Source organism: Sciurus vulgaris (genome assembly GCF_902686455.1).
Source record: "Sciurus vulgaris genome assembly, chromosome: 3".
NCBI lineage: Eukaryota > Metazoa > Chordata > Mammalia > Rodentia > Sciuridae > Sciurus > Sciurus vulgaris.
In genome coordinates, this window is record NC_136463.1 from 132,576,637 (window position 1) to 132,596,124 (window position 19,488).

At 39.3% G+C, this 19,488-nt stretch overlaps 1 protein-coding gene across 3 annotated transcripts in view; it reads right to left on the reverse strand.

Moving 5' to 3' along the window:
* SESTD1 (SEC14 and spectrin domain containing 1) overlaps positions 1-17,907 on the reverse strand; it is a 118,980-nt gene extending 101,073 nt beyond the window's left edge. The window contains exon 1 of one of the 3 annotated variants that reach the window (XM_079134539.1): positions 17,646-17,904. The gene's annotated coding sequence lies outside the window, so the exon portion shown is untranslated. Of the gene's footprint in view, positions 1-17,318; positions 17,364-17,645 lie in introns of those variants that run through there. The other 2 variants (XM_079134540.1, XM_079134541.1) reach the window with 2 other exon arrangements.
* Between the last annotated feature and the right edge of the window lie 1,581 nt (positions 17,908-19,488).

The following is a 19,488-nucleotide window of genomic DNA, read 5'->3' on the forward strand; positions in this document are numbered from 1 at the left end:
TAAAAACCAAAGACAAAGAAAATATTCTGAAAAAAATGAAATCTTACCCAATAAGAGAAAGAACAATTCAAATGCAGGTTTCTCATCAGAAACCACAGAGGTCAGAAGGAAGTGGCACAAGCACAGAAAGAACAGATTGTCAACCCAGAATCCTACACTCAACAAAAATATCTTTTGGAGCCAGGCAGGGTGTAACATGCCTATAATCCCAGCCACTCTGGAGGCCGAGGCAGAAAGATCACAAGTTCCAGACCACCTCAGCAATTTAGTGAGACTCCCATCTTTCAAAAATGAAATTAAAGGGGCTGAGAATATAACTCAGAGTTAGAGTGCTCCTGAGTTCAATCTCTAATACTGCAAAATAAATAAATAATATAAAATGAATAGATATCTTTTTGGGCTTAAGGAAGGAAATCAAAACATTCTAAGATGAAAAAAAATTCAAGCAACACAGGTGCTGTGGCACATGCCTAAATCCAGCAATGGTGGATGATAAGGCAGGAGGATTCCAAGTTCAAGGTCAGCTGCTGCGGTTTAGTGAGCCCCTGTCTCAAAATGAAAACAAAATAAAAAGGAATGGGGATGTGGCTCAGTGGTAGAGTGCTCCCGGGTTCATTCTCCAGTACCAAATATAAAAAGTAAAAGAGAGAGAGAGGTGGGAGGGAGGAGATAAAAGAAAAACTAAACTAATTCGTCACCAACAGACAAAGCCTAAAAGTATAGCTACAAGTACAGTATCTTTCCAAATAGAAAGATAAGGATAAAAGAGGAACTGCACACTATTGGGGGAAAAAAGAACAAAGTAAGGAAAAATATGCTAAATATAATAGTTTTTTCTTGTCCTTGTGTTTTATAAAGTATGTTTGGCAGTTAAAGCAAAGTGGTTCTAATACCTAAAGCAACCATCACCCTTTCTGAAAGGATATGCAATGAGGTATACTCAAGAACACAATAGATAAATCAAAATGCAATTTTAAAATATGATTAAGTCACCCAATGGACGGTAGGAAAAAAGGCAATAGAAAAGAAAAACAGACAAGCAGAAAACAAAAAACAGAGTGGCAGACTTAGGTCCTCACATAACAACTACATTAAGCATAAATAGTTTAAATATAATAAGAGATACAAGCAGAGTGGATCAAAAAACATGATCCAACTATACACTATAAGACATTCACTTTAAATATAATCATAAAGACAGGCTGAGGTTTGGGGTTGTGGCTCAGTGGGAGAGCACTTGCCTGGCATGTGCCACGCACTGGGTTCGATTCTCAGCAACACACATAAATAAGCAAAAAATAAAGGTCCATTGACAACTAAATATATGTACATTTTTTTTAAAAGGCTGAGATTAAAAGGATAGGAAAAAAAGGATACATTATATAAATATTAACCAAGAGAATGCAAGAGTGTCTATAAAAATATTTAAAGTAGACTTCAAAGGAAAGAAATTATCAGAGACAGAGAGGTATATTACATAATAAGAAAGTCAATCTATCAAGAAGACAAAGCAATCACAAATGTGTATGCACCAAATGACAGAGATAGAAAACATAAGCAAAAACTGAGCTAAAACAATCATCCACAATTACATTACCGTTGGAGACTTCAAAATCTCCCTCTCAACTACTGATAGAACAACTAGACAGAAAATCAACAAGGATACAGAACTCAACTATTGATTAATCAAGTTTCTAATCAACATTTGCAAAATACTGCACCACACAATAAGATTCATCTTATTGTGCCTGTGGAATACACACCATACCCTGAGAGACCCTGAGTAATAAAACAAACCAACAAATTTAAAATTATGAAATCTCATACAGCATGTCTTCTCTGACTAAAATAGTATCAAACTAGAAATCAGTTAAAAAAATGAATAAATAAAAGGAAGTCTTTTATTGCTTAGAAACCAAGTAACACATCTATAAATAACCCACGGGAAGGTGGCAGACTAAAAGCAAAAGGCTAATGATAAAACTCATTTAAAAAAATCTACTAGGCAGTCCACTTAAATCAAACTTTGAGGAACAAACAAAACAGGATGTAATTTCCCATTATCAAATTCCACTTGGGCATATATTCTTTTATTAGCTAACCAGGTATTATTTATAACCAGAATAGGGCCATGCACATATTTTCTAAAAGATTAATTCCAGGTAAGTGGGTGTAGCTAAGTGTTACAGCACATGTGGGGTCAATTCCCAGCACCAAAAATAATAATTAATTCCAACTTTCTATAAATTATGTGAAACCATTTTCTCTAGTAAAAGTCTAAGTTTAAAAGCCTTGCAAACTCAGCTTTAGAAAGTAAAAGCTCCTGAAAGATATTTAGGAAAATAAATAATTGGGAATGACTTAAATTTGTAACAATAGATATATGCATAAAGTAAATTGAAAATTTTGCATAACCCATGAGCTTCCGAACAAGAAGCTTCAAGGGAAATCAAAAAATACACTGAACTGGTCAGGTGCCATGGCAGTGGCAGGCCTGTAATCCCAGCCTTTTAGGAAGCTGAGGCAGAAGGATCACGAGTTCAAAGCCACCCTCAGCAAAAGCGAGGCGCTAAGCAACTCAGTGAGAACCTGTCCCTAAATAAAATACAAAATAGAGCTGGGGATGTGGAGCAGTGATCGAGTGCCCCTGAGTTCAAACCCCAGTACCCAAAAACAAGAAGTATGGAACACAGTTAAAGCAATGTTGAAGTGAAATTTATAGCACACAAATTACGTCCAACTGCCTCTGGGCAAATATACAAAGATGATTCTACGGAGAAAGACGGTCTTTCCAACGAAAGGTATGGGAGCAATTGCGCATGCCCAGGCAAAAGAATCTTGAACTAAAGTCTCACACCTTATAAAAAAATTAACTTAAAACAGATCATGGACTTATACGCAAAATAAAAAACTGTAAAACTTCAGAGGTAACTTTCAAGATCAAGAATTAGGCTAGACTTCACAGCAAAAGCATGATTCATAAAAAAAGAAAACTGATAAACTGAACTTTTTAAAACTCTTTTCTGAGAGACCACATTAAGAGAATGAAGACACAAGCTAAAGAGTGGGGAAAAAACACTTGTGAGCCATGTATCTAACAAAGAAATACTTAATACTAAAGAAAGAAAATAAAATCCAAACAGAAAAAGAGTAAAAGACATAAACAGACATTTACCAAAGAGGACAGACAGATAGATAACAAATAGCACATGAAGAGTCGGTCAACATCGTTAGCCAACATGAAAATACGAATTAAAACAACAGTGAGATATGATTTCATATCTATCAGAATTGCTGAAGTTAAGAACACTCAAGCCCGCTGCCATTGAGTTAAATGCCAGTTCTTAAGCATTATTTTTCAACTGAAATAAAACTGATGGGAGAAAAAGGTTGAAGAAAATAATAGAGTATACTACCATTCACATTAAATAGCACCACCCTATGCAACAATTCACCATTAAAAAAAAAAAAAAAAAAAAAAGTCAACCAGCCACAGTGGCTCACACCTGCAATCCCAGTGCTTTGGAAGGCTGAGGCAGGTGGAAAGCAAGTTTGAGGCCAACCTCAGCAATTTAGTAAGACCCTATCTCAAAATTTAAAAATAAAATAAAAGGGGTAAAGTGTCCCTGAGTTTAATCCCCCTACTGCAAAAAAAAAAAAAAAAAGTCAAAAATCAAATGCTGCCAAAAATGTGGAAAAACTAGATTACTTATTAGTCTCTTAGAGCAACCATAACAGAATAACAGAAATAATAGGTGCATTAAACATAAAATTGATTTTCTCACAGTTTTAGGGGCTAGAAGTTCAAGATCAAGGTATGGGTAGGTCTGGTTTCTTCTGAGGCCTTTTTCCTTGGTTGGTTGATACAGCAGCCTAATTGTTATGTTCTCAGAGGGTCTTTCCCTGTGAGATGTGTAAACACACCTCAGATATATGTTCAAATTTCTCCTTTTTATAACGACATCAGTCAAAGAGATTAGGGCCTACCATAAAAACTTTACATCACCTCTTATAACACCAATCTCCAAACGGTCACATCCGGAGACACAGGGATTAGGGCTTCAACATACACATTTGGGAGGACATGTCTCAGTTCATAACATTCACACATTTCTAGTGAAAATTTAAAATTTTACAGTCACTCTGAAAGACTCTGACAATTTCTTTAAAAATCTCAACAATACAACCCAGAAATTGCACTTTCGTGCATTTATCCCAGAAAAATGAAGATTCAGGTTCATGTAAAACATGTATGTGGCTGTGCAAAGTGGCACACACCCGTAATCACAGCAGCTCCGAAGGCTGAGGCAGGAGGACTGCAAATGTAAAGCCAATCTCAGCAACTTACCAAGATCCTGTTTCAAAATAAAAATAAGAAGAGCTGGCGATGAAGATCAGTGGTACAGTGTCCCTGGGTTCAACCCCCAGTACCACCAATGAGAAAAAAAAAATGGAGACAAGGAGTGAGTAAGGAAGAAGTGGGTGTGACTACCAAAAGGAACGCTATTTCTTGCAATAGAGGAGAAGGAAACATCATCAAAACCTTTTCTGCACTATCTGATATTTGAATGATATGTCCTAAAAGTACCAGAATAATTAGGGTTGGATAGAGAAATGTAAGTTACCATATGTGGAATGATTAATGATTAAGGAAGGTTAGGTTCTATACTAAGTCAAAACTAGTCTGGCTCCAGCACTAATGCTTCTCTTCACCAGGCTGTACCCAAAGGTTAAGTGTCACCCAAAGCAACAACCACAGGGCCCAGCATCAGTTTGCACAAGATATGTGCTACAGACTAAATGTTTGTGCCTGCCTCCACCAACCCCCTGAAAATCATATGTTGAAATCTTAACCTCCAGTGTAAGGGAAATAGAGGTTGAGGCCTTTGGAAGATGACTGGGTTATGGGCACAGAGACTTCATGAATGGGATTAGCACCCTTAATAAAGATCCCAGAGAGCTCTGTCCCTCCTCCATGTGAGGACACTGAAAGAAGATGGCCATCTATGAACCAAGAACCTGTACCACCAGACAGAGAATTTACCAGAGCCTTGATCCTGGACTTCTCAGCCTCCAGAACTATAAAAAATAAATGTTGGTTGTTTATAAGCCACCCAGAAATATGGTATTCTGTTATAGAAGCCTGAACAGACAAGATCGGATAAAAATATAAAAATAATTTCTATTGACAGTCTTATTTCCATAATATCTGATATCAGCAAACTATTAAAGAGAAAAACAATTATCTATTTAAATGATTCACACTCAGGTATACATAAATGATAGGCTTAAATATTCTCACAAGGTATAAAAGCAGTCTAGGTCAAATGACATTTTAAAAGAAATTTTATATTCAGGATATAATTCTAGTGTTGTCATCTGCTTAACTCAGATGCCCTAAATCTTTCACTCATTTTTTTTTTCTAATCCTGGAGTTCCTAGATATTCTGGATGTCTAAGAGATGCAAATCCTAAACTCCAGAGTAGTAATAGCAGCTTTCGCACCATTATAACTCAAGATCCATGTGTGGTCCATGGCCTGTCATTAGGAAGGAAATATGTGGAATAGAGCTTCTGTATCTGACTGAAGCTAATCTACACCCTAAAGAAAACTATAAAACTCCATCGCCCCCCTTCCTCCTGTCCTCCTGGCTCTGGGGTATTCTTCCTACCTCCTGGCCCAGGAATCCACAGACTCCAGTTTCCCCTATGAGAACAGGAAAAGCCCTAAACAACCACCAAACTGTCTTGTAACAACTTAATTTGCATATAAGGCAGCTAGGAGAAATTTTTATCATTAGGTTTGACTTGGTCCAACGGAAGGAGTGGGGGCATTATTTGTTTTTTTATTTTGTCAAGTCCACTAGGAAAATGACTAAGTACTGATACCACACCTAGGAAAACTCAGTTGAAAAGGTCAGCAGGTTACCAGGGCTCTGCTTTACCTTCACTCCTCTCTTAACTTTAATTATTTAGTAGCCAAGAGTCTCAAATTCCAAGGATTCAGATTCCATTTTAAAGTGTTTACTTCCTTCTCTAGGTTGATATCCTTTCCTCTTTTCAGCATGGTGACCTTTTTTTTTTTTTTTTTTAATTTTCTTAATCTCCCTCTCTACCTCTCTAATGACAAATAATCTGTGCTTACATGTCCCAGAGTTCTCGTAGCCTCCATCCTATGAGGAGTACTTCAGAGGCAAATAATACACAATAGCTATGGTGACCTGACAAACACCCCAACGTGGAATTCAAATTCAAGGAAGACAGCAAAGGACCATCATCACCACCACCACCACCACCCCATCCAGCTGTGTGGAAGGAGAATCAGCTTCCCACCACAACAACTAATGACCTGAGATCAGCTTATCAAGAGAAAAGGTTTATTGCCCTCATGGTTTAGAGGTTCCAATCCATGATCAGTTAGCCCTGTTACTTTTAGGCCTGTGGCAAGGCAACACATCATGATGGGAGCACATGATGGAGCAAAGCTGCTTACCTTATGGCTAGAAAGCAAAAGGGAGAGAACCCAGGTCCCACAAACCCCTTTGAGGTCACAACTCCCATGACCCAAAAATATTCCACTAGCCCCATCTATTAAAGTCTCCACCAACTACCAATAGTACCAAGCTGGGAACCAAGCTTCTAATACAAGGGTATTTGGGGGACATTTAAGATCCAAACTATAGCAAGCTGATTAAAAAGTATGATTCAGCACTTTGTTTTTGTTTGCTTTTTGTTTTGTTTTGTTTTGTTGTGGGTTTTGTTTTTTTTTTTTTTTAATGGAAGAAGGGAAAGAAGTGTGGGGAGAATGGTTTGGAGGAGAAGGTAGTTCAATGATAAAAACCAAATAAATCATTCATGATATCAGAAAAAAAACTGGCAATGATTAGGCATACTGTAGAAGACAATAGGAAAGAAAAACTTCTAAAATTGGATATTAACATTAATCACGATCCTATATTCAAACAGCTTTTACTTTGTGCCTACTTATTATGCAAAACAACAAAAATGCGTATCATAAAATATGTCATCTAATTTTATTTGACTTGATGTGACTATAAACTTTCCTTCTAATTCCCATCCCTAAGTCTCATTCATTGTCATTTGCAAATTTAGCAGTGATTCCTTTTAAAACTTAAAAACATTTCCAAGATACCACACTATCACACTAAAAGAGAAGTTAGCAATTTAGTATCCAGTTCTCAGTATCCATTCTGTAACTACGGTTATTTCTTCTACTTTTTTCCAGGTCCAAACTACTTCACACATAGCTTCTATAATAATTTCCCCAAAACACATTTTATCACTTCCCAGCTGATGAAGCACAAATGAGTTCACAACATGCAGCATCAAAATCAAAACCTGCAAGACATGGTGGTGCACACCTGTAATCCCAGCCACTCTAGAGACTGAGGCAGGAGGATCACAAGTTGAGGCCAGCAAGTTAGCAAGGCCCTAAGCAACTTAATGAGACCCATCTCAAAATAAAAAATAAAAAGAGCTAGGGATAGTGTTCAGTGGTAAAACATCCCTGGTTCAATCCCCAGCATCCCATTAAAAAACCGTAAACTTTTAAATTACTCAATGAAAAGATGCTCAAAATAATTCATAACAAAAGAAATGGACCAAGAGGTCAAAGGTCAAACAGCCTGGCCATAACACGGGATATAGAAACACAGATCTTCTCATATATTTCTGGCAAAATAGCACATCTAGAGGAAAATGTGATGATATCTATCAAAATTACAAAAGCAAGTAGCTTTGATCCAAAATCCTACTGCTAGAAGTCTGCCTCCACCACTCTGTGTGAAATAACATACACCAAATTACTACTTGCTGTATTATTATAACAGCAAAATTGAGCAATAAAATTATAATAATAGCAAACACTATCTAGTACTTAGTGTAATGTCAGACACTGTCCTTAGCACTTTGAACATTTCCTCATTTAATCCTCCCACCAACCCTATAAGGTGGGGGTAATAATATCCCCATTGCACAGATGGGGAAAAAGAGGTCAAGTTAAAATAATCTAAAGTTAAAATGCTAGTATGGAGCCAGAAATTGAACTCAAATAGTCAAATTTCAAAGTCTTTTCCCAATTACAATTTTCTAAACCACCTAAATATACATCAAAAGGCAATCATTACTTAACATAAATGGCATATCCAGTGAATACAGCAGCACACACCTATAAAACTAGCTATTCACGAGGCTGAAGCAAGGATCACAAGTTCAAGGCCAATCTGGCCAAAGTCGGAAAACCTGTCTCAAAATAAAAAATACAAAGGGTAGGGATATAGCTCAGTGATAGAGTTCCCCGGGTGTAATACCCATTACTGCAAAAAAAAAAAAAAAAAAAGAGAGAGAAAAAGTATCATTCGTATAAAAAGGATAGGAAAGCGCATATATGTACATGGGGTATTTCTGAAGAACACATATTGAATCTGATGATACAGGTCAACTTCATGGAAGAGAAAACCAAAGAGCTAAGGAACAGGAATAAAAGAAAGCTCTTTGGGCCTGGTGGGGCCTTGTGGCCCAAGTCTATAGAACCAGCTACTTGGGGGGTGGAGGCAGAACAATCACATATTAAAAGCCAGCCTGGTCAACTCCGGAAGACCCTGTCTCAAAATAACACAAAAAGGGTTGGGGGTGTAGCTAATGGGTAGTGCACCCCTAGGTTAATTCCCAGTACCACAAACATAAAAAAAAAAAAGGGAGACGCCCTTCTAATGTGTTGTCTTGTACCTTTTAAACTTTAAAATATATGAATGTGCTACCTATACAAAAAAAACCCCAACTTTTAAAAAGAAAGGATAGCAAGGACCTGAATTAAGACTAAGACAGTGGAAACAATGTAAGAGATTCATTAGGAAAAAAATGGATTTAAAACAATTCCGATCTCTTCAATCTATCCTTTAAAGCTGACCACTCTTCCTCACCTCTGCACCAACTTTTCTATTTAAGGCACTACACTTTATTCTGCACCAATCTGCCTGCCCATCCCAACACATCACCAGCTTTTTCCTCAAATCTGCATTTCTCTCTGCAAAATCTAGCTCTAAACATAAAAGCCACCCACCTATTGCGCTAGTTAGCATCTTGTATATTTTATCTGTACCCGGAGTAGCAAACAGCCGCACTCATACAATCACGACTCCTACCCATGACAAGCGCTGCTCGGTGATCACAGTACCTTTTTCCACTAAATCCAGATGCTGCTACTCCTCAGTGCACGGTCAGTGCAGTGTTCCAGGAAGTCACTGTTATCAGTCACAGCAGGCCTGTGAAAAAAACCTTTGGCCAAATTGTCTTGATAGATTTCATGTATATTTATTTACATATATTCCATTTTGTTCTGAAAAGGATTGAAGATATAAGAATATGTGAACTGTAAAAAAAACTTAGTAATTACAAAGAATAAAGTAAAAAATAAAAAATGTGCTAAGCAAAAGTCTAAAACATGAAGCCCACCTGCCCACTCAGGGGTGGGGGACAAACCTAGCTTTGGTGTTCTAGCCTTCACAAAAGGAAAGCCCAGTCCACGGTCCAAGTGATAAACAGAAGAAAACTCACAAGGGGAGTTATTATTCTTGGTACCTAGGCCAAACAGCAGTTTTTATAAAGCAGAGAGAACTCTTATAGAATGACCAAGACACATTAAGACACAAGTCAGGTCTTTAAAAGGCGAGGCTGTTTCTGATAGCATCCCTCAGGAGAGCCCTTTGGCACATTACCAAAGCCCAATTCAACAAAATTGATTTTACAAAGAACAGGCACAAGCTTTCACAGTGCTCTGTCCTTTTACTTGGTTTCCTCCTTCATTGCCTCCCTAATTAGATTACAGACGCTTTGAAGACAAGAATCATCTCTTCTAATTCTTATATATAGTTCCAAGGTGTTTCACATTCTACAAAGCATTCAGTGTCAGTGATAATTTGCATAGTGCAATTCAAGCCTACTCTGATAAAAACTCTATAACTTAAACATGGTCCTACTAAATAAATACGCCAAATGAAGCCTCGATGGGTAGACCCCTAAATCTTCTATGTGATTATCAAATAACAATTTGTGATGTCCCAACAACATTTTTAGTTTTGCAAATCCCAAGCACAAAGACTGCAAAAGTACCAAATCAATATCACTGAATCTGATCCAATAAACTGAAGCTCATAAGCAAAAGCTTTGGCAAGCCCTATTAAAGGAAAGACAATATTACTATCTTTCAAGAATATAATCAATAACTCTTTACAAACCAGCTGACAAAGGCAGGTTCATTTTCTAAATGACTCTGCAAGTCCTCTAGAAAACAATGAATTATAATGCAGATTTTCTCTACTTCTTTCCAAGAATCTGCAGTTTCTGCAAATACCAAACTGTCAGAGAAAGGTACTTTCCAGTTCTTAACTAACACACACACACACACACACACACACCCTGCACTATCAAACAAGCTTATATTTCCTTTATGACTATCACTTACCCTCTCTTCTTTACCTGGTCACAATGGAAATGCAATGAGGACTGAGTAATAAATTATTGAGGTAAAGGGAATACAAGTAACACAAAATATAAAAAAAACAAAATTACCACTCTTAACCATAGGCCTTAGGGCACATTAACAATCCTATATTTAATATTCATGGGAATCATTAATAAATAAGTAGTCTTGCCCTACACTAGCTTGGCTGAATATACACTTAGTATTTCAGTTTACAGTACACTCCTCATTTGGTATTCCTGGGACACAGGGGCAGGCCCTTTCATTCCCAGGAAGGGACAGTTATAATGAGTGAAAGAACTTGGCCAAGTCTGGAAAGAGTTAGTACTCCTGCCCTTTTGTTACAAGTAAGGAAAGAGGGATCTGAGCAGTTAGGTGATTCATCCAAGCTCTGTAGCTAATAATTACAGTACAGACCCAGGATTTAGCCTAATGTTCTAGCAGTCTTAAAACAGCAGACCACAGCAGCTCATGTTTGTCCCTGTTGGGCACTCACCACATGAAAACAATGTTTGACTATTTGAAAACCTATTAAATGCCAAGCACTATACTAATCTCTTTCCTCATAACTCCCCTATAAAGTAGGTGTTATTATCCCATTTTATGGAGAGAAATTAACCTGTCCAAAGTCACAAGCCTAGCAAATTATAATGCAAGATTAATCCAGGTCTGTTTACTCTACTACTTTCCCCTACTATCCTGTCTCAAAAGAGTGCAAGAAATCTGGGGATGTAGTTCAGTGGTAAAGCATGGGGCCCGGGGTCCACTTCCCAGTAGCGCAAAAACAAAACCAAATTAAAAGAACTGCAAGTATTTGGAAATTGCTGTCTACCAAAATTAAATCTAATAGCATGGAAATTTTATAAAATATTTTTATTACTTGTTGATGGACCTTATTTTTATTTACTTATTTTTTATGTGGTGCTGAGAATCGAACCCCATACCTCATATATGCTAGGCAAGCACTCTACTACTGAGCCACAACTCCAGCTCAATTCCCTGTGGGAATTTTTATAGATTCTACCTATTTGCTGGCACATTCCTAGCTCCGCCATCCAATCTCCTTAAATTTGTTCCTGTTAGGTTAAAACATAATTATAAAATCAGTAACATTTGCATTTATATAGCATGTTATAGTTTATGCAAGAATTTTTTTCATTTCTAGAAGATGAAAATACCAAGCCTTTAAATACTGAGCATTTTCATATATTGCCTCATATCTCATCTAATACTTTCAAGACTCCTGTGAGGGAGAAACTAATACTATTTTGCAGGTGAGAAAACAGAACTTTGCAGGGGGTAACCCTAGTTGTATAACTAGAGTTAAAAGGACGCATAAGACTTTATCCTGGTCTAAGTGAAAAGCCCATATACTATTACCTACACTGAGTTATTTAATCATTTACCTTCGTCAACTGACTCATAAAATGTAACAGAAAAACAAGTGCCTGCCGAAACCTAATAGAACAATAAAAACTGGAAAAATTAGAAAGGTCATCTCAGCGTCCCTCCCCACAGCTGTCAGGTGATTTCTAATAAACATTGACAGGGCAGACATTTCAAACTATTCCACAGCACAGAAAAAAGCCGAACGTGCAAATGAGCAAAGGAACTGAACAGGCACTTCAAAGAAGAAGAACTACAATCCATCAACAAATATATGAAAAGATGTTCAACATCTCTAGCAATTAAAGAAATGAAAATGAAAACCACACTGAGATTTCATCTCACTCCAGTCAGAATGGAAATTATCAAGAATACAAGCAACAATAAATGTTGGCGAGGATGTGGGGGAAAAGATAAACTCATACATTGCTGGTGGGACTGCAAATTGGTGCAACTACTGTGGAAAGCGGTATGGAGATTCCTCAGAAAACTTGGACTGGAACCACCATTTGACCGTCATCCCACTCCTTGGCATATACCCAAATGACTTAAAATCAGCATACTATAGTGATGTGGCCACAATAATGTTTATAACAGTTCAATTCACAATAGCTAAGCTATGGAACCAATCTAGATGCCCTTCAATAGATAAATGGACAAAAAAAAATGTGGTACATATACACAATGGAATATTACTCAGCTCTAAGGAATGGAATTATGGCATCTGCCAGTAAATGGATGGAACTAGAGATCATGTTAAGCGAGGTAAGCCAATCCCAAAATACCAAAGGCTGAATGTTCTCTCTGATACGCAGATGCCAACTAAAAATGGGTGGAAGGAGGTTCACCCATTTGACAAGGGGAAATGGGGGAGAAGGGATGGAGGGTGGGAATAGGAAAGACAGTAGAATGAATCAGACATAACTTTCCTATGCTCATATATGAATACAGGACCACAGTGGAAAGTTATACTCCATGTATGATATGTCAAAATACATTCTACTGTCATGTATAACTAAAAAGCAGAAATGAAAAAAATGAACTGGTTAAAAAAAGAAAGGGTTGGGGAGTACCCATTCATCCTTAAGGGCTGGCTTAATCTTGGCACCAAAGCCAGGCAAAGATAACCAACTAAATAGGAAACAAATATGTTTATCCTGTGTGAATACAGATGCAAAAGTATTAATACACAGTAGTGAAAAACAAAGGGCTGTGTGTGGTATGATCCCATATGTAAAAGAAAAAAAAATTCTGAATACCCACCATGTATGTACATATGATAGGATATGAAATGTGTACTTGTATACAAACACAGTGCACACGTACACGCACACACGAAGATATAGGTTTGGAAAGAAAAACCACAAACTGTATAAACAGTTGTTATTTAAGACAAACAGTGTTCTCAGTGGTGAAGAAAGAGAAGGAAACAAGAAGCAAAGGGAGAGTTCTAGTTTTTACTTTAATTTTTGTATTTAACATGTACTGTTTCACAATTAAAATTATATAAATTAAAAGTAAATTCTAAATATACTTTGGCTTTATCTCCTTAACTTATTATAGCAAAAACTAGTTCTTTTACTTTCCCTGCTCATTCGTTCATTGAACACTCAGGGTACAACTTCTGGGCATGGGTACTGAGCTAAGTATCTGGAAAACAAATGTGTGCCACTTACCAAGAACTTAGAACCTATCACGACAGTTACTTCCTTCCATAAGGAAGTTATTGTATATAACTCATTGTTATATACAATGAGTTTTAACTCAAATTCTAATTTTTATCACTTTCATCTTTTAGATCATTCCATCTCTAGAATTCTAGATTTTCTGAAATTTATACTACCTTTATCCTAAAAAAAAGAATACCAGATAATTTTGCCAGTTTTTAAATTAAAAAATGCATTTGTAATAATTCATTCAATTCAGTTCAATGAAGGACAATGGTATGCCAAGATGGATAATTAACATATGGTCCCTACCTAGTTTCTAAGGAGCTAAGAACTTTGCATGCATGTTACATCTGATATAGGGTTGTATATAAAAACTGAAATAAGTACCTTAGTCAGCCTGTACTTCAAAGACAAACTAGCAAACTGCTCTTTTCAAAAATAAAAGTTCATTTCAGTTTAACCCAGAAAAATCTTAATGTTCACATAAAAGGTAATGCCATTCAATGACTTTGCTGTTAGAGGAAATCAATCAGTGGGAAAACAAATACCATGGAAGTTGCAGAGGAATGGAGTTTCAGTGAACAGAAATGGGTTCTACACTCAGCTACATCACTAGAAAGCTATTACCAAATTTAGTCACTCTGGATCTGTTTCCCCACTGCTGTGTTTCATGTAGTATTCACATCTACCTTCTAGTAAAGGAGAAAACAAACATTTGAAAAAGCATAACAAAATCCGGTGAATGTGAGGCAATGTGGTCATAGTACCTACTTCTTTTTCATTTGGTTTATTTTTTTATTTATTTTTTCCCCACTCTATCACTGATTAGCCAATGATTTCACAAACACAATATAACTTCCGTATGCCTCATCAAGTGGAAAAGAATGCAGGAAGCAGAGTGAGAAGTTTACACTCAGACCCTCTTACTAGCAATAAGGCTAAGAAACAAGTTAACTACTGAATTTATTTGCACCTTAGTTTCCTAGTAGCAAAACAGATAATACCTTACAGGGTTATTGAAAAGATTAAATGAGAAAATACATGTGTAAAACATAAACTTAGAAACCATTATAAATACTTCCCCCAAACAAAATATACAACAAAAACATGAAAAGATGCACAAATGAAAACCATAATGACACGCCACTTGATAGCCACTAGAATGGCAGCCATCAAAAAGTCTAATGCTAACAAGTGATGGCAAGAATGTAGAAGAACAGAACCCTCCTACATTGCTGGTGGGAATGTAGGATGTACAGTAACTATGGAAAATGGTTTAAAACTCTCAAAAAGTTAAACAGAGTCAACATATATAACACAACAATTCCTCAATGAGATACATACCCAAGAGACATGAAAACGTATGTCTACATGAAAATTTTAAAAGTGAGTGGCCACAGAAGCATTTTTTGTAATAACCCAAAAGTGGGAACAATCTAAATGTCCATTAACTGATGAACACATAAACAGAACATGGCATAGCCATACAATGAAATATTATTCTCCATAAAAATCAATGAAGTATGGATACATGCCATACATGGATGAAACCTGAAAACCCATATTAATAAAATACAACAGTCACTCATTGTCCATTTATATGAATTTCCAGAATAGGCAAATCCACAGAGATAAAAAGTGGATTAATGGTTACCAAGTTCAGGAGAGGGTTTGGGAAATGGCAGTGATAAGTCCAGGGTAAGGGTTTCCTTTTAGGGTGATGAAAATGTGCCTGAATTAGTGGGATGTTTGTGTGATTTTGTGAAAACATTAAAATTACTGAAATATACAACTTTACAAAAAATGAATTCTATGACATATGAAATTTATTTCAAAAAACTGTAGGAATTCAAGTTCTGCTACTTTTTATTAATAAATATCCTGCTTTTCTCAAGAGGTTGCTCCTGTTGCTTGTAACAGCTATAAAAGCTCTTTCAAGTTGGATATTAAGCAAATGAATGGTATTTTTAGTAAACTGCAACTATTATGCCAATAAAACTTTCCACAAATCAGATTAACATGAAATAATTTCATTTTTTCCCAAAAAAAGTCCTTATTAATACTGAGTTGTTTTTAGGGAGTAGAATAGTTCAAGGAGTCCTAACAGAATACATTTAAAGAGAAAAGAGAAAAATTGTGACACTTTGCTTTTTACATTAGGGTCTATTAAGATTCTAGATATACCCTTAGTAAAATTACCTGTTTAAAATGTCATTAAATGCCCATCAATCAACTAAAACCACAGTAGATGGGACTTTTCAACATCTATTTACCATTTTCTATGCTCTGCATTCTGCTGCCAGAATTCCAGTCCATTATTAGATTCCAAATCTCTTCCATCAATTATTCTTTCCAATCATGACTCACAGGTGTTAAAGTGCTTGGTAAACTCTTTAAATGTAGTCAATTCTTTCTCTCTCTCTCTTTTTTTTTTTTTTTCCTTAATGTTTGGGAATCTACTAGAATAGGCACAATTTTTTAAGGTTAAATTCAGTCCAGAATGTTTGAGTAAATATTCAGCAAAATTATTTCCTGGAATTTGGGATATAAAAATAATCAATAGAGTTGTGTAATGCTTTCTAGCTCCTTTGGGAATATTTTTCATGTATTTAGTCATGGGTTAAAGACAGTCACCAACTTCTGTCTACAAAAAGTATTATGTATAAAAGCTTCCTGGTTCTAGAACAAAGAAGTATTTTATTGCTCAAAGCAAAAGGAAGAGATTTCCCTTCTATTTAGTACTGTTGAACCAAAATAGCATACCAATGAAAAGAGCTAGGTATTGGCCTGACCCAAGGTATGTAAATAAAGATAAACTGTTCTTTATTATGTATTGGGGGAGCGTCTCAACACTAAGAAAATAAGATTTATTGCCAGGTGCAACCTGCACCAGTAATCCCAGTAACTCCAGGGGCTGAGGAAGGAGGATGAGAAGTTCAAGGCTAGCGGAGCCAACTTGGGGAGACCCTGTATCAATCTACAAAATAAAAAGGGCTGGGATGTAGCCCAGTGCTACAGCACTCCAGTTTCAATCCCCAGTACCAATAAAAATAACAATAACAACAACATTTATAGAAAACCACATGGATTAAGATTTTCCAACATGGAGGATATTTTAAGTGGCAATTTTAATTTGAGGACTTGCCAACCTATGCTGGGATGCCTAGTAGGTGCGCTTGAAAAAGAAAAAAGAAAAAAAAAAAAAAAAAAACGTGAAGAAAGGGATGATTTATCAAACGACTGCTATCCGGTTGCTCCCTCAAAAGCATTCCCAACTTCTCTGGGTGATGATGTCTGTGTATGACAGAAAGATGCCAAAGCACCAAAGGAACCACGGGGGCTGACACGGCAGCAGCAAGTCCAAGCCATGCATCCCAGGGTGAAATCTGGCCCGTACCCTCAAGAGCTGGTCAGACTGCGGCTCTTTTCTAAATATGCGTCTGCCTAAATTCTAAAAAATAAATTCACAGCCACGCATCCCGACCAACTCGCGCTCTCCCTCCCTTTTGTGAGCCCACCACAGGCTGGAGGGACGTTAACCTCCCACAGGCCCTGGGAAGCCAAGCCCTAAGCCGCGCGGGAGGCGTCCAGGAGCCTCCGGCCGTGTCCCCCACCCACCGGGCAGGGCTGGACACCGGTCACACAAAGGAGCCAGACGTGGACGCTGGACACGGGGGCTCGCCCCGCAGCCGGTCGACACCTCTGCCCCCTGCACGCCAGGAGGGCAAGACCCGCCGGAAAATAAGGGTTAACGCCCGAACCTGTTGCACGATGCGGGTCCCTTTCACCCAGAAATGAACAAGGGCGCTCGGGGGGAGGAGCGCACAGCCCCGGTTCCGCCGGCCGCGACCGCACCCGGCAGGCGGCGCGGAGGCAGGGGCGGCCAGCGGGGCTCCCACCTCGGGCGCTTTGTCTGCGGCAGCAGCGGCGGGGACAGCGGGGGAGGTGGGGGCCGCGGGGGCGGGGAAGGTGGGGGCGCGGGCCGCGCGGTGGAAGAAAGCCCGGCCGCCGCTGCCACCCGCCCGCGCTCGCCGCCGGCCGCGGGGCCTGCGCGCTCCTGCCGCCGGCCTCGCGGCGGCCACACTCACCTGGCTGGCGCTGGCACTGGCGGCCGGCGGCTCCGGGGCGCTGGGGAGGACACCGGGACGCTAGCGAGGCGCGGGCGGAGGCGGAGGGCGAGGCGGGAGGAAGGCGGGTTGGGGGCGGAGCGGGCCCGGGCGGCGGCGGCGGCGGCAACGGCAACAGCAGCTCCAGTCACTCGCTGCAAATTGCGTCCCGGCCCCTCCGTGCGTCATGCGGGGGGCGGCGGCGCGGGTGGCCTGGCCACCTCCCGGCACCCGCGGCCCGACCCGAATCCGCGCGACCTGGCGTGCGCCCGGGTGGCCGCGGCGCAGCGACCCCGCCCGGCGCGGGAAGAGGGCGGGACCGGGAGTCCCACCGCGGCTAGGGGTTGGGGGCTGGGCGAGGAGGGTCTCTGACGCACCCCGTAGTCCCCACCCTCCCGAGCTCCGGGCTCCCCAGCTCGGGGCAGTGTAGGGTAGTGGAAAGAGCGGTGGACCTGGGGTCAGGAAGTGTGGGCTTAAGGAAGTGTCGCTGCTTGACACCTTGGCAAGTCATTTGTTGCCTCTGGCCTCATCCTGAAGTATGTAGATTGCTGCATATGGTCTCCAAGATCTTCAAAATTCTAACATGCTAGCAAGTACCCGCTGGCGGGAGACGCCTGGAAGGGGCTCTGCGGTGTGGCTGAAGGATGCATGCAGCTGGGGGGAAAGGGTTGCGGTGAGCCAGGGCTCTGTTCAAGACGGTTGTTTTGCCTTCAGTATCTTTCCATTGGACACTCCAAAATGGGGCTTTCTGATAATGACTACTTCCCCTGTCTTTACCAGCTCTACATATTTTTTTCCAAATGTACTGACTTCAGAGTACTCTTTAATATTGTATTGCACAAATCATTTTTATGTCATTTCCTGACTTCAGTTCGAGTCATCAACTAATCCATGCAAAACCACAGTGGCCACGTAGTCCCAATCCCAGGCCTTCCACTGTACTCACACTGCCATTCACTTGGGTATCACCTAGTTCCAATAAAGTCCAGTCATTCCAACAACTAGCACCACATTTCTAAAATTCTCTAGTTGAAAATCCCACGGATAAACTGATGGCAGTGGTGCACACCTGTAATCCCAGCGACCAGGCAGGCAGAAGCAGAAGGATCACAAGTTGAGGCCAGCCTATGCAATTTAGGGAGACTCTGTCCCGAAATCAAAAATTTAAAAAGGGTTGGAAATGTAGCTCAGTGGTAGAATACCCCTGGTTTTCAATACCCAGGACCGAAAAATGAAAAATTCCACAGGTGAATCTTCCTCATAACTGTGTGACTGACCATCTGTTTCTACTACTTTAACCTCTTTACCACTTTTTGGGCCAAGTCTTTCTAATTTCACTTCTGCTTCAGTTCCATGGAACTGCCAAAAAATGCTCCCAAAACTCACGGCCCAGCATGATACTTCTCTAAAATCCTCAGAAACTCTCCATCTCTGAGGCTGACTCAGGGTCAAGCCCATGGCCATAGCAGACAAGACATTTATAATCTGATTTCCTACAACTCTTCAGCTCAAGCTCCAACTCCTACCATATCCACTTTTCACACACAGATCAACAGACTTTATCTTTGTAGCTTCCCCCGTCTGAAACCCATCCCTCTTTTAAATGTCCTTAAAGATAATGAAAACAATGCACCACTCTTTGGAATCTTCCCTGATGTCCCATCCTTTCACTATGCCCATCCCACACACTAAATTAAATATTCTTTCTTCTCTGCTCTCATAGAGCCTTTTATCTATTCTCAGTGATAATCCTTAGCACATTCTTTCCCACCCCACCCCCATGTTTTCTTTGGTGGTCTTTTCTTCCTAAACTGCATGTTCCCCA